Consider the following 14074-nt stretch of genomic DNA (forward strand, 5'->3'; position numbering starts at 1 on the left):
TTAAGCTCAGATATAAAAAAGCTTTTGCTGACAATGTCACAAATCTCAGAAGCTAGCACTCACACTGTTACTGAATACACAGAGAACTGAAGATGTTTGCTCTAAGTTAGAGGAAAGCCAGTCAACAGGTTTCACACCTACCTTGTACCCCTCCATGCATCACAGCAAAAAGCTGCATGGATTCCCTGTACAAGGCTCAGCAGTAGCTGCATTTCTTTATTGTCCGTACTTCCTGACAAGTTACTTTCTCTGGATTTAAGTGCAAGACATCGGTTATCAGGGGACCTAGGAGAGAAAAATGAAACAATAACACAGGTTTGAAAGGCCCTTGAAGAAACACAAGGGAGGTTGTTAGTCCACGGTACAGCCCTGCCTCCATCTACAGCAAAACGTTTCACTATTGCACAAACTGAGCCTAGGATCAAAGAAGATCTGTTGAACAATTACAGGCACTGAGAAAGGGATCAGCCAAGGTATTGCCTTATTTCTGGGCAGCCCTCATTAGCTCCAGGCAATTCTAGAGAGGTGGGCTACAGGTCTGGGTGTGCAGCAGGCAAGTAGCAACTCTGTGCCCACAAGATCTCCAACAGGACATTCTTACGGGAACAAGTATCAGTCCTGAAGCACTGATATGCAGCAATGGCTTCATTTTAGCCTTCCTCTTTCAAGCCCTATGCACCTTCAGGCATACTGCTTGGAAGAAGCTGCTTGTGTGCGACTACAAGGCTTTTTTTGTTAATAGGGTCCCAAAGGGAAATTCTGGAGGCAGCAAACATTTTCCTTCAACCTCCTCCATGTAACATTACTGCAAAACCAAGAGCCACAAGGGATAGCAAGATTCCTACAACCAGAAAAAGACAGCTTGCTTTGCTTTTAAGGAACTGTGCTGGCAATTGTGGAGAACATGTCTGTAGTACTTTATGTTCAGGAAAGACTGTGCTTGGGGGAATATCCAAATCTCTGGCAAGCGCATTAGCCAAAAGCAGGCTTGCTACACAAAACAGTTTTTCACCTTCTTGGTGTAAGAAAAGAAAACCTAGAAAAACCCCAAACTTATCAGAGTACTGCCTTTCTCTTCCTTGGAGTATTATTTCGTCATCCTCCACCCCCACTGCTGAAATCAGTCTGTCAGAGCTCAGGCAGCCAGGCTGGTTAGCTCAAACATAAGGTCAGATTGGGAAATGGGGATGTATTGTAACTCCTCAGGGATGGCCTGGTGAAAACTGAGGCCAAGAGCAGAGCTGCTCCCTTGTAAAGCTCTGTAAGAAGTACGATTCCTGGGATACACAGGGCTCCCAGCCCACAGAAAGGGACATAATAAGCAAAGACTGCACCTAACACAGGGGTTGGCAACCTCTCAAGGGCCACAGGCCAGACTCCAGCCTCCTTTTCCAAACAAGATGTTTTGCATGTTTCTCTGGCAGTCCTACTGGCAATCCCCAGAGATACTGCTTCTCTCATGGTGCAGAGACTCTGAGCCCAGCACTGCTGCTCCATGTTCAGTGTGTCCAGCTACCAACATCAACGCCCACACCAGAAGTTTTTCTATTCTTTAGTGCTGTGAAAACAAGACATTTTTTAAAACAAACTCCACCTGGGACCATCAAGTGAAGATGGTTATTTGTTAGCCCTTTTCCATCTCTAACAGTCCATTTAATTCCACATCCACTTAATTACATCCTTAGTTACACCCTGGACAGATAAAAGGCAGATTTGCCCTTCTGATTTTTTTCCCTAAACAAATGTTATCTCCATTAGATCTTAAGCTGTGTGTTTTGTGGGTGTCAGCTAGTGTCTGAACTGTGCCAACAATTTATCTACGTGCACGTTCTCCAGAGGGCTGTGTATCAAATCTTGCTTACTTGCCTGCACCCTGTGTGCTTTCCGCTTTCCCATGGCTCTGGGCTAGGGAACAGGGCATCACAAGATGTCCTTTAAGGACAGAGCTGTTCTACGAATTGATCAAATGGCACTATAGGACAAACCTGTCTTTCAGCGATGTCCACAACATACCACAACCAGTACTTGACTGGAAGCCTGTGGAATAAGGACCTGCTAATGAAGCTGGGGATGTTTGGACCTGTTCACAGTATTACCTGATGATATAAGAACTGAGTGAGTTATAACTGGGAGAGAAAAAGAATGACGTTGCCTGCAGCATATGACTGCTCAGTGATCATGCCTGTGGGTTAGCAAAGGCTAAGCTAGCAAAGGCTTGGCTTGGAAATGTTACGTTCTTGTTTTCCCCTCCCAGTTCAGCAGTCATCTTTAGAAGCACATGCTTTCAGGCTGGGAATCCAGGGGGGAAGAAATTACAAGAGCAAACTCTGCACGGCTATTTGTCTTGCTTTCACCAAAACTGTTGCCCAACAACTCCCAAGCTTGCCTTAATTCCACACTCACTGGCCATCTTCCAGCAAGTCCCTTCTCTTCTGCGCCAAACCTTCTCTCAAAAACACTGAACAAACACCCAGAGACAACAGCGTTTACTGGGGCAAAGTCCCCACCTCTTCTACTGCTGCCCTTGCAAGAATACCTACAGTTTTGTCACAGAGCAAGGCCTCAGAGAACTGCGCCAGGAGGTGGGGAACAGCTTAGTGAGCCAACTGGTCTGTATTCTCCACAGGCTGAAGTGCCCCAAGAGAGAAACAGACGGTGGCTTTCATGGTGGAATGCTAGCAAGCGCCTCCTCAGTGTCCACACAGCAGAGCTGCTGAAAATGGAAAACTTGTTCGTTTTTTATTAGTGCTGTTTTGTCTGCTTGGTATCCAGCCCCACCCAGCTAATGCCCCAGTAAAGAAACTGCCTTGAATCTATGTTGTAACAGCAGATGATATGGGTCCAACCTGGAATATTTCCCCCTCTCCCACACGGTAATGGGAACATAGGCAGGCTCCTCCAGCCAGCTCCCACGCACCAGGGAAAGCCCTTGCCTGGAGCAATCACTGGGAGATGGGGTATAAATGCTCTGAATTTGGCCATATTACAGCCTCTGGTCACTGGAACTTGTTTTAGTTCTTTCTGCAAGCACAATGACTACTCAGCTATTGAGCATGTTCCCCGTGGCCACAGGCTATAGGTGTTAACCTCTCTGTATTGAGTGAAGCAGACCAAGTCTTAGGTCACACTGCTTTTCTGCTTCTTGAGGTCTTCACCATTCACCCCATCCCACTTAAGCTGCCACACTGAAATGGCTCTGGTCCTGGCGTTCCTTTCTCAGATACACAAAGCTGAGAAGACTGATGAGCCACTTCATTTAAGAGAATTAAAAAAAAAACCAAACAGAAAAATACACTCGCAGCAACAATGGCTGGAAACGTCAGCTGGAATTACACAGGCTGGAAAGAACCAGGGCTCCTTTATTCAAATGCCTCCCTCAACAGCCTTTTGTCTGTGCCATCCCAGCAGGAAGCCTAGTACATCACCCAAGAGCTGACAGAGAGAGAGACAAAACTGACACTGCTTCAGGGCTGATGTGGGTTGTGGGGTTTTTTTCCCCTTTAAAATCTATTTGATGGAAAGGAAGAAAATATTCTGTTCCTTGACTAGGAATCTCTCAGAGAGCTGTTCCCCCAAGGAGCAGGGCAGTACTGCAGACAGGTGAGGAGGTAATTTATTAAACTCATGGCTAGCTGGCCTCCCATCAGAAAAGCAGCCTCTCCAGCTTCTGTCCCTGACAGCTGCCAGGAATAGGAGCGTTCCAGGACTCTCCACTGCTCCAGAGAGAGAAACACAAGAATCACAAAACCCAAATCCCTCTCCGCACTCCTGGCAAAAAACGCAGGCATATTATCTCAGCACTTCACATCTGGCTGCAAAAATCAGGCCCTGCACAGATATGAATTACAGAATCACATCTGTACGGGGGTCTACTAATTTTAGAGCCAGAAGTGAACTATTTCTTGCTAAAGGTCTTTCCCATACTCTTCCCACTGACTTAACATCAGAAACCATCCCTCGACATCTGGCAGGACAAATGTGCCATTTGGCATCCTTTGGGGTGAAAAGTGCTACAGGAATGCAAGATGTAAGCCTGTTTCTCGAGTGGTATAAATCATCATGTCCCTGACTTACACTTGAAAAATGTGGCCTCACAGTGCCTTCCTCTCTGTTCCTGCCTGACAGATGCATCGGAGAAGTGCAGTCACATTTTTAGCTGCAAGAGTAGCAGAGCCACAGGGTCCTGTGAAAAGCAAGATGGATTTACTGCTGGAAATCACATGCTTCTCTTCCCTTCTCTCTTTTGTCTATTGTCTTCTATTTAACAGTTATTCTCCTGCTTTTTTTAGATACCTAGAGGGTCCAGTGCTACTTATCTCCATCTTCCTCCTATTAACTTCACAGAGGCTTTTGCCAGCCATGGAGAGAAGGTAATTCTTTGCCACCCCAGTTGCACAACACCTATCAACCTCATACTGGGAAAACCCCAGGCAAAGTAATTGTTGGGCAGGAGAACAGCACACTGTGCTACTGTAGTGGAAATGTGAGATCCCTGTGCTTGGGAAGAGCACGCCATTCTCTCCTGGTTCCCTGGGAGCTGCTTAGCATCTGTTCAATCGGGGTTTGTCTCACAGGCCTTAGATCTCCGGGAAGGACACTCCTGTTGCACAGTCTCAGCTGGGGCGGAGAGAATCAGCCAGTCTGTTTCTAATGATGCTGCGCAATGACACTATTCACCTCCTCCCGTGAGCTGCACTTCCTAAAGATGGGTGTCACTCTAGTGAAAAGCATGGCACAGAGAAGTCAGGCAGGACATACACTGCGTGTGTTTGTTCCTAGCTCTGCAGCTTGCATCTCAAGCCTTGTGTCCTCATTTTTAGTTATCAAATGAGAATGATCAGGCCCACAACAGGAACAGTCTAAACTGTGCTGTTAACAGGATGATATCAAATTCAGGTGGTGTCCAGCTAATCTCCGCTAGCCTGCCCTTACAGCTCTCTCCTCTGTAGCAGGCATTTTGCACTCACTGAGACACTACCCATTCATCTAGAATTCATCTGCAGAGCCAAAGCAACAAAGGCTGGAAGAAACATCTTGAAAGGTCATCTCACGCAGCTCCAAACTTCAGTGATATCTAAACCAACCCTGTGACTCCAAGCAGATGTCGGTTGGGGCTTGTGTATCTTTCAGCGCTTGAGGTTTCCCTCCCTCTCCCTAAGCAATCTACACCACTGCGTCATACTCCAATTACTGTCATCTAGGGCACCCCCTTTGCTCAACCCCACCTTTCAGCTTGGTCAATGTTTGAGTTCATATTTACCCCCTGATATTGTAACTAAGTAAACACAAGCCCAGTTAACTAAATGAATATCTTAAGAGTAAATGCACAAAACAAGAACAAGAGGACACTGAGAGCTTCGTAGAAAAATAAGGACTATGGAAAATGACTCTTCTGGTTGTTTAACTACGTGCCCTATTCTGTGAAACCATAAGGTAAAGTGCTCTGAGAATCCAAGAGCAAATAACAAGCCCTTGGGTTTATAAACTTTATGTAATTTACCCTAAAGCACTTTCAAATTACCTTACTGTGTTTCCTTCAGTCAATATTGAAAGGCAGTCATTGCTGAGAGGAATATGAGGAGCCATGCTACAGCACCACACGCTTTTCCAGATGGAAGGTCTCTGAAATAAACAGAAAGGAGACAGAGCCATAAAAGGCAGTTAATCACATGAGAATTTAACCAGGATGGTGCCGACAGTCCTGCTTTTGCCCAGAGCTACATGGATATCTCTGTTTTCAGCTTCATCTAGACACTGATGGCTCCACCACAATGTCCTCAGAACCCTAATGGCTGAAGCCACAATGCTCCAGCAGCTCACAAGTCTAAGGTGGGCTATTTGTTTTGCCACTGCTGAAGTATTTCACTGTTGTTCAGGAGGTCGATCTATTAAAAACATTTGGATATGTCAAGTGCCCCACAAACACATTAAAATAACTACACTGTTTCATGGATGGAAGTTCAGGTCCTCCCTAAAATACTATTTGATTTGAAAATTAGCTTTATCTCAATCATAACTCCCATCTACAAAATGTACATTATCTCTTTCTCTTTCAAGATAAATAGGTGGCATTTTGCTTGTGGAATTTCACATGGTTTGTTATCTGATCTATCCAAGAAAAAAAAAATTCCTATCTTATCATGTGGTTAGTCTTTGGGTTCTCTGTTATCCTGTAAAACAATTTATTGCCTAGGGATTGCAGCTGAATTGCAAGACAGTTTTTCTAGAATGCCAATTCCTTCAGTTGTTTACTGTTCCCTGTAGAACGCTGTATTCAGCCAGCCTCCCACTTCTCTTAATATTAGCATTTAACAAGGCGTGGCCTTACAACTTCAAATAAACCAGAAGACTGCAGTTCCATTTATGCATAAATAAATAGTGCATGCTTCACTAAAAAGGCCATTCACTGTACATATCCCAGGTACAAGTTTATCTGCTACAAACTTTGAAGTGCACCACCAGTCTGGAAAGTCAACAAAAATGGTATCTTAAGGATGCCTAATCTTGTGCCAGGGACTCTCCTCAGTGACAGTTCTACCTGTCTGCCCTGCTAACTGCACCCAAAATGTCAAAATCAAGACAGGCTTGGTGGTGACGAACCTTACCAGGTTTTCCTGCAGACCAAATCAAGTCACACTCATGCCTGCAAACCCTTGGTCACCAGTTTTATTAACCTGGTTTGACTCAGAGCAGAGTCCAGGTGATCAAATTTTGTTTCAACACTGCAATTGGCAAGCAGAATTGATGCACGGAGAAGAGATGAGCAGAACTGGCAAACAAACAGACCATCCTTACATCATGCCTTCCTACATGCACCAAAACACGACTTTAAATAACATACCTGTCAATACCGTCAGCCAAGTGACCCGAGGAGCACACTCTCAGTACCCCAGCCACCTCTTTCTCCAAAGCTAGCTGTACACGTGGCTATTTTGTGCTCACAAAGAAGGAAAAAGAATCGAGAACACGAGACAGGCAGCTAATGCGGTGTCCTGTCCTCTGGTCAATTTGCGTAGAGAGAGAAAGAAGGCTTGTACGAGGGGGTCTCGGATCACAGCTCTGCTATCCCACCACATGCTGATGACCCCCTAGGTTGAGGGGACAGAACCCTGCCATTATCATCACCACGTGCTCTCCCACCTTAGGACAATGTGTTGGATCAGTCTTGGGCTCCCAGACCCTAACCCCAAGTGTCTGCATGTGTGTGCCCCCACAGACATTGAACCAGTCACTTTTTCTCAGCTGAGTCAGTCACTATGACTGCAGAGGGCAGGATAAAGTCCACCATATTTTGATACAATTAGCAAGAGCGTGTCTGCCTCGACTCTTATTGCAGAAAGGTGAGCAGGGACATCAACACCATTGTCACAGGCTTGTCAGTATAAATATTACCAAACTGTCACGCATGATGCAGATCATTCCTGGGTACAGAATATCAATGTACAAACAAGGATAACCCACCCTCTGCTAAGAAACCATTTGCCACAGAAGGCTACAGGAGGAGCTGGCAAAAAGGATGGTGGGAGCCAGAGAGAGCAGGTGATGCTCCCACAGCTCCATGGGATCCCACCCAGACAGGCAGCGTCGCTCGGCTGCAAAGACAGGCCTTTGTCATGAAGGAGCCTGGGAACAGAGGGGCCTCCCAAGACAGCACTTCTGCTGGAAACCAATATAAAGGTACTGGATGCAGGTCCATCATCTTCTCTGCCTGTGCACCCAAAGTTTTGCAGTGATAAAGATGCCACTCCCCAGCAGTACCAGCAGTGGACCAGCTCCACTAGCAGCCTAATCACGGATTAAGGGGCTTCTCGTAAACCTGTAGCATCTCTGCTGAGATGACTGCTGAGCTACAGGTGAAATAGCAAAGTGCAAGAGGAGAGGGATCATCCCAAATTTTGTCTGCGCAAGTTTTCAGCCCTCAAAACAGGAAACCACTTGCTAACACCACAGTTAGCAGGATCTTCACAGCCACAACTGCACTGTGTCCCAGGCAGAACATTTTGGTGGTGAAAGCTTCCCAGGAGGCATTTCCTCAAGGTCAACGCACAGGTCCAAGAGCCACTGGTGCAGGGTTTTCTTTTTATGAATTTCTATCACACAGGAATTCCTCTCTGCTGCAATAAGTTACATTCTCAGTTACATTAACATCAGATTTTTCTCCCCTAATTTTGCTCTCTGATGGGGATGTTCATCTGTGAGAACAGATATGGGGGAGAAGGGAAAGCTTGGGACCAGAGTCCCTTGCAGATATCAGGGGCAGCACAAAGGACTGCTGGATCTTCCAGTTGCCTCAATGGTGTGTTAAATCAAACAGCCAAACACAAAATTTCCCACCTCAATGGTGCTGACAGGAGTTTAGGAAAAAAAACCAAAAAAAACCACAAAGGAGGTGCGTGGGACAGTGTGCAATTTCCTCAGGACATTTTAGGTTAGGGTCTCATCAACCCACTCGCAGCACTGCCAATTTAACCGTGGGACAGTGTGCAATTTCCTCAGGACATTTTAGGGAACCATCTCATCAACCCACTCGCAGCACTGCCAATTTAACAGTGCAATTGTAGGGTTGTTGAAACCGTCATGGTCTACACACAAAATGAGAATAAAGGACTGAGGCCCAACACTCTTGGGTGTTCATGGGCAGCTTGAAAATAGCTGGAAGATAAAATCCCCTCCTAAAAACAAGTTTTCAGAATGCCTCTGCTCCTATCTCAGGGTCACTGGGTTCATACAGGGTGGTACTCCCCTTCTTCACTAACGTCATACAGCTCTATCCTGCCACAAGGACAGCAGATAAGAGGCAGAAATCCTTTACTGCAGGACAAAGAAACACAGCCCACACAGGAAAAAGAATCAGCAATACCCAACCTACAATTTTCATGCAGCGCTGCCTGAAATAAAGTCTTCTTGCTCGTGCCAAAAGTCAAACTTCACCACTACAAAGTTGATTTAAGTGTGTGGGTGTGAAAATTTCAGCATAGTCTGTACAGAGAAAAGCTGGGGTTTCTGTTTACTCCATCCGGTTTCCACTGGTCTTTCTATCGCCAATATGCAGGTAACACCCTGTGTAACTCATCCAATAGCTTCACATCACGGTGGAAAAACAAACAAAACAGACCATGGAAGAGGAACAGACAACATCTACCCAGGCCAATCAAAACTGAAGTGCATAAACACACACAGAGGAGACCTTTTAACAAAAAGCCAAAACAAACAGAAAGTTCTGAGATCAACAGGTGTGAGTCTCTCTCCCAGCCACTCTGACCACACATAGACCGCATCTTAGAAGTATCCAGAAACTATAACTCCTCCATTTTGCAAAAGACATAGCTCTGAACTTCAGGACAAACGTCAGATGCTGGGACAAGCCTAGGCAGTCAGTCATTCCACCTCCCTGAAAATCTGTTTCCCCAGACAGTCCTGGTTTATCCATCCAGTCACATTTTCAGTAAGTCTCTCTTCCCTCAAAAGGTCATGGTCATCTCCATTAGCTGCTGGGCTATAATGTTTCTCCTCCAAAATGAAACAGCTGGATTTTTAAATGGTCCTTGCTGACATGAAAGGACACGCTCCACACAGAGTGGCAGCTAAAGGGAGTTCAGGGTGACAGGAGGGATTAGAAAGATCCTGTGCTTCAAGAGGGAACCACTACCCTGAGTCCAAACAGCTTACAATAAGACAAGAAATTAAGGCATGAATCTGATGCTGTTATTCATCTGAAGTCGGGACTTGCTTCACGTATGAACCACTGGCATCCTCAAAGTAAGATACTATCTCTTCTGACTCCTGCTTACCCCCCACATTCGTAGCAGCCAGCCTCTAGACCCTGCTTAGTCACACCCACGCATCCCACCAGATCAGCTCTCGAGTACCTCAGACATGGCTGCTGCAGGAACACGGGTACTGACAAAAGCCTTGCCAGTGACACAGAACATAATGCTCTGTGCTGAACCAGTGCCATCACACAGGGGTTTTCTTCCTTAAAACCAGCATCTTGAGTTAATTTCTGCTTCCATCAATTATCAGTAGCAGAATTCCAACAACTGAGTCACAGGCAGACCTTGCAAAACAATTTCTCCCACCACACAGGCTACTATTCTTTGCTTCCTTTCCAATAAAAGACTGTAACAGTGTTGACAAGGAAGACAAATTACAGAGGCAATGATCCGCAAAGTCCTCTCCTTCATAAAGACTGCAGTTATATCTTTAAGAGAGAGTTATAAAACAATACAGTAAAAGTTACAAGGACATTAGAACAATGTCAAATAAGTCAAAGACCTATTTCAGATCTTATCTGATGCTATGCTAGCTGATGCTATGGCAGGCAAACAAAATTCAAATTCAAGTCCTGGCCTCTGGAAAGGTGGTTTCGTCAGAGGAATGTGTCTTCTCTTTCCCCACAACGAAGTATAACCACAGACTCTGAAAACAAGCTTTTCCTCCAGTGACTCCTAGCTAGCTTACTGCACTTGACTGAGCCAACAAATACTCATCCCGCAGGTGAAACAAAGCTTAAGTCTTGGGGGTTGAGGGACTGAGGGAAGTTTTAAATGAGGTTTTTAGAAAAATTCTGGTCCTGATTCAGGAGGAATTACTCAGAAAATACGAGTTTTCCCATCTGTAGTCATTAGCTAAGTTTAGCCAGCCTCAGGAATGCTGGATAACAGGCGGCTCATAACATGCAGGATTCATGAGAAATTTGCTAAGGAGAAAAGGACTGTGCACATCCTTCTTAATTCTCTGAAGGAAAACAGTACTTGAAGTCTTCAGTCGGAGCTATGCAGGACCCCTCTGCTGTTTGTATAGAACAACAGCACCATCCAGCGGATAAACAGTACTCGCTTTTCCTCTCCCACCATCTCACGTCTACCTATATTTATCTACAGAAAATGCAGTATATAAACTTTCTCCCAATTGTGAGCGCTTTCGGGTGTCATTTACCTTAGCCTTGGGTTAGAAAAGGTGAGACATTTCAGGAGAGCGGCAAAAAATAGCTCCAAAAAGAATCATACTTTCTACTGCCAGGCAGCTCTGTCAGCAGCACCGTCTCTCTCCGAGTGTTACCTTTCCTTCCACCACGATTGCAATCTCTTAACCACTACAGAGGCAGAAAAACTGAACCCAAAGGACACAAGTACTCATCATACCTCACCCTTGGATCTTACCACTGGGAACAACCTCACAGCCAGACGTGCCGCAGCGAGTCCACATGTGACCACACGGAGAAGGCATGCAACCTCCCCTGCCATGTTTGGCCCAGTTCGCCCTGCCAATTTTGGAGATGTGTTGAGACTGCTTAGGATTCCCCAGGACGACGTCGGTTGGCTGTTTCATCTTTCTGTAGCGGCATCCCTAACGATTTGGCTTAACGCATGAAAACAGTCACAAACCCCACAGGAAGTATGACACCACCCCCTCATGGAAAAACAATGGAAACGATCAGTTATCACCTTTCTTTGAGACAAATGAAGATGAAACAAACTATGTAATACCTCCTCTTTGTTAGTTTATTGTTCCCAATACAATTCAGCAGTTAACAAATGCGAGCGGTACACAGCATTCCCAACAGCTGACCACACCATGACTCACTCACTACATGTACGGATCTCAATGACTCCATTCCTGACCTACTTTGGGAATTAAGAAAGCATTTCAGACAGGAGATTTTCCCCTTTAGAAAAAGGAGCGTCCCACAACTATTCCAGAGTTGTTGGCTGGGATCCAGCGATCGATGTGTTTGATGAGCAATAGATGTATTCAAAGTTTAAAAAAAAGTATCACAGACTTCTGTGTTTTGCCGTGTTTCCATCCTAGCAGAAAGCCAGATTCATATCCATGGCACTAGCACTCCACCCTCATTTCCTGAGCTTATCTTTAGGAATTCTTACCACCTAGTGCTGCTTCCGTAACTCAGTCTGAACACGTACTCACAGATCAGAATCTCTGCTGCTTCACTTGACTTTGAGAGAGGACTCACAAGAAAGATCACATTCCTGGAACATGTCAAAATCCCTATAAAAAGTCACCTTTGTGAGAAAAGCTTTAGTCATATTATGGAGAAAGCAGAATAAAACAAAATACCATTCACTTGCCACAAACAGAAGGTAGCATACACCACTGTACGTTTTCCACCACCTCTGAGGTTATGTTGGTCAGGCAACTTCCAGAGAAATGCAGGTAGGAAAGGCTACAATACCAAGGGTTTTATAGAGATTCGTCTCTTTGGCCCCTTTATAAATAGTCCTTATATCAAAATGTGATTCACCAACAAAAGTGTAGGTGGTAATAAAGGTGAAGCTGCCTTCTTAAAACAGGAGATGTTTATGCCACACATTCACTGCTTGATTACTACATAAATTCCTTATAGTCACCAGTTACTGCAAATTTCAGAACTGGTTATTTCACTCTTCAGAGGAAATGATATTCTCTAAAACGGATTGTTATCTACTACATGATTTTTGAACTTTGCTTCCACCATTCTTATGGGAATAAACCCAGTCTATTATAAATTCAGACTGTGGATTTAACTCCCTGTTAAATGTATGTATGTAGCCTGGATACAGTGATTAAGAGACATGAGGGACTGGGGGGGGGGAGGAGTGTGGGGTTTTTTTACATGTTATGATAACTCCAAAGCTGGTCTGGAAACTCCTACTTGTTCTCCTCTGGTGGAGATTAATGAGGACTTTTGCCTTTGATTAATTCTGAGAAATGCCCCAGAGGAATTTATTCAAAATATTTGACATAGTTTGCAAAAATCCCATAACTCCCCTTAACAGTGCAGAAGGCAACATAAAATGGAAAATAACCTTGTAGGTGCAAAAAGCAGAGGGTTTATGGTGGGTATGGGGCCACACTCTTTCCAATCTATAACTATTCCCATTTCCTTCAAAGGAGAGGACAGTGGAAACCCACCTCTTCACTATCAGATACACGTGACAAGTTCACCAGCACAATTCCTCATACTGTTGGTACAGCCATCCACTTTGCCTACACTGCTAATGCACTGGGCCAAGCCGAGTTTATGTAACTTACAGCAGCTCTAGAGTGCAAAGCAGATGCTATCACATCAAGGAGCATAAGGTTTACCAATTCCAGAGGCAACCTATGCAAAAAAGAATTTAAAAGATCTGTAGGGAAAGTCTCCAAACCTGAAATCCCTATCAAAGCTACCTACAGAGCCAGGGGAGGGGAATTCTGCTTTCTCTTTCCCCTGCCTTCACCTCCCCCACCTACTAAAGCTCCTTAACTAAATCATTCCAGACTTTTTTTTAAGCCTGGATCTCTGTTTGGTGCTCAAAGACCACCTGAGCTTGAATGAGAAACAAAACACGTCCAGGAACACTGAGGACGCGGAACAAAATGCTCTCATTCTCTGATCTACCCAAGATTAGATCAAGACAACACAATCTATTCCTTATCTGCAGGATCAAGAGTCATAACAGTAGATTACACTAAAGCATGCCTAGTGGGATATCAGAAACACACATAAATAAGAGTATCAGAAAAAACTGTGGCTACAAAACATCTTGGCAAAGTTCTAAGATGAACCGTTCTTGCCAAGCATGCCAGTGGGGGCAGCAGCACACGCTTCACGTTTCTTTGGGCACTTTTAGACGGACAGAAGATTCATTTCCCAAGGTGCCAGCACAGATAGATCCCAAGACCATCACCGAACGTGGATTTACTAAAAAACAGCTTACACCATGGTCACCTCGACTTATCTCACTGCACTGCCACTCCAAACCCACTGAAACAAACGTCCTGACTTCAGCGGACTTTGCGTCAGGCTAAACACCCGGTGAAAACCATCAGTGCGCAGGCGGGTTGATCCGGATGCCTCACAAAACCGGAGCCCGGCCGGCTGGCGAAGGGGTGGCAGGTAAGCTCTAAGCCCCCTGCCCTCACCCCCAACGGCAGCCCACCTCGCAGGCACCGAAACGGCCCTCTCCGAGCGGCCAGGAGCGCTGCCGCACGCCCTCCAGCCAGACATTCACGGAGAGCCTCCCCGCCGCTGAGGGAGGCCTCAGCCTCTCGGCCGGCCCGGCCCGCGGGCCCGCCTGCCCCCGCCCCCATC

The sequence above is a fragment of the Aptenodytes forsteri genome, unplaced genomic scaffold, assembly GCF_000699145.1.
Source record: "Aptenodytes forsteri isolate BGI_AS27 unplaced genomic scaffold, ASM69914v1 Scaffold243, whole genome shotgun sequence".
NCBI lineage: Eukaryota > Metazoa > Chordata > Aves > Sphenisciformes > Spheniscidae > Aptenodytes > Aptenodytes forsteri.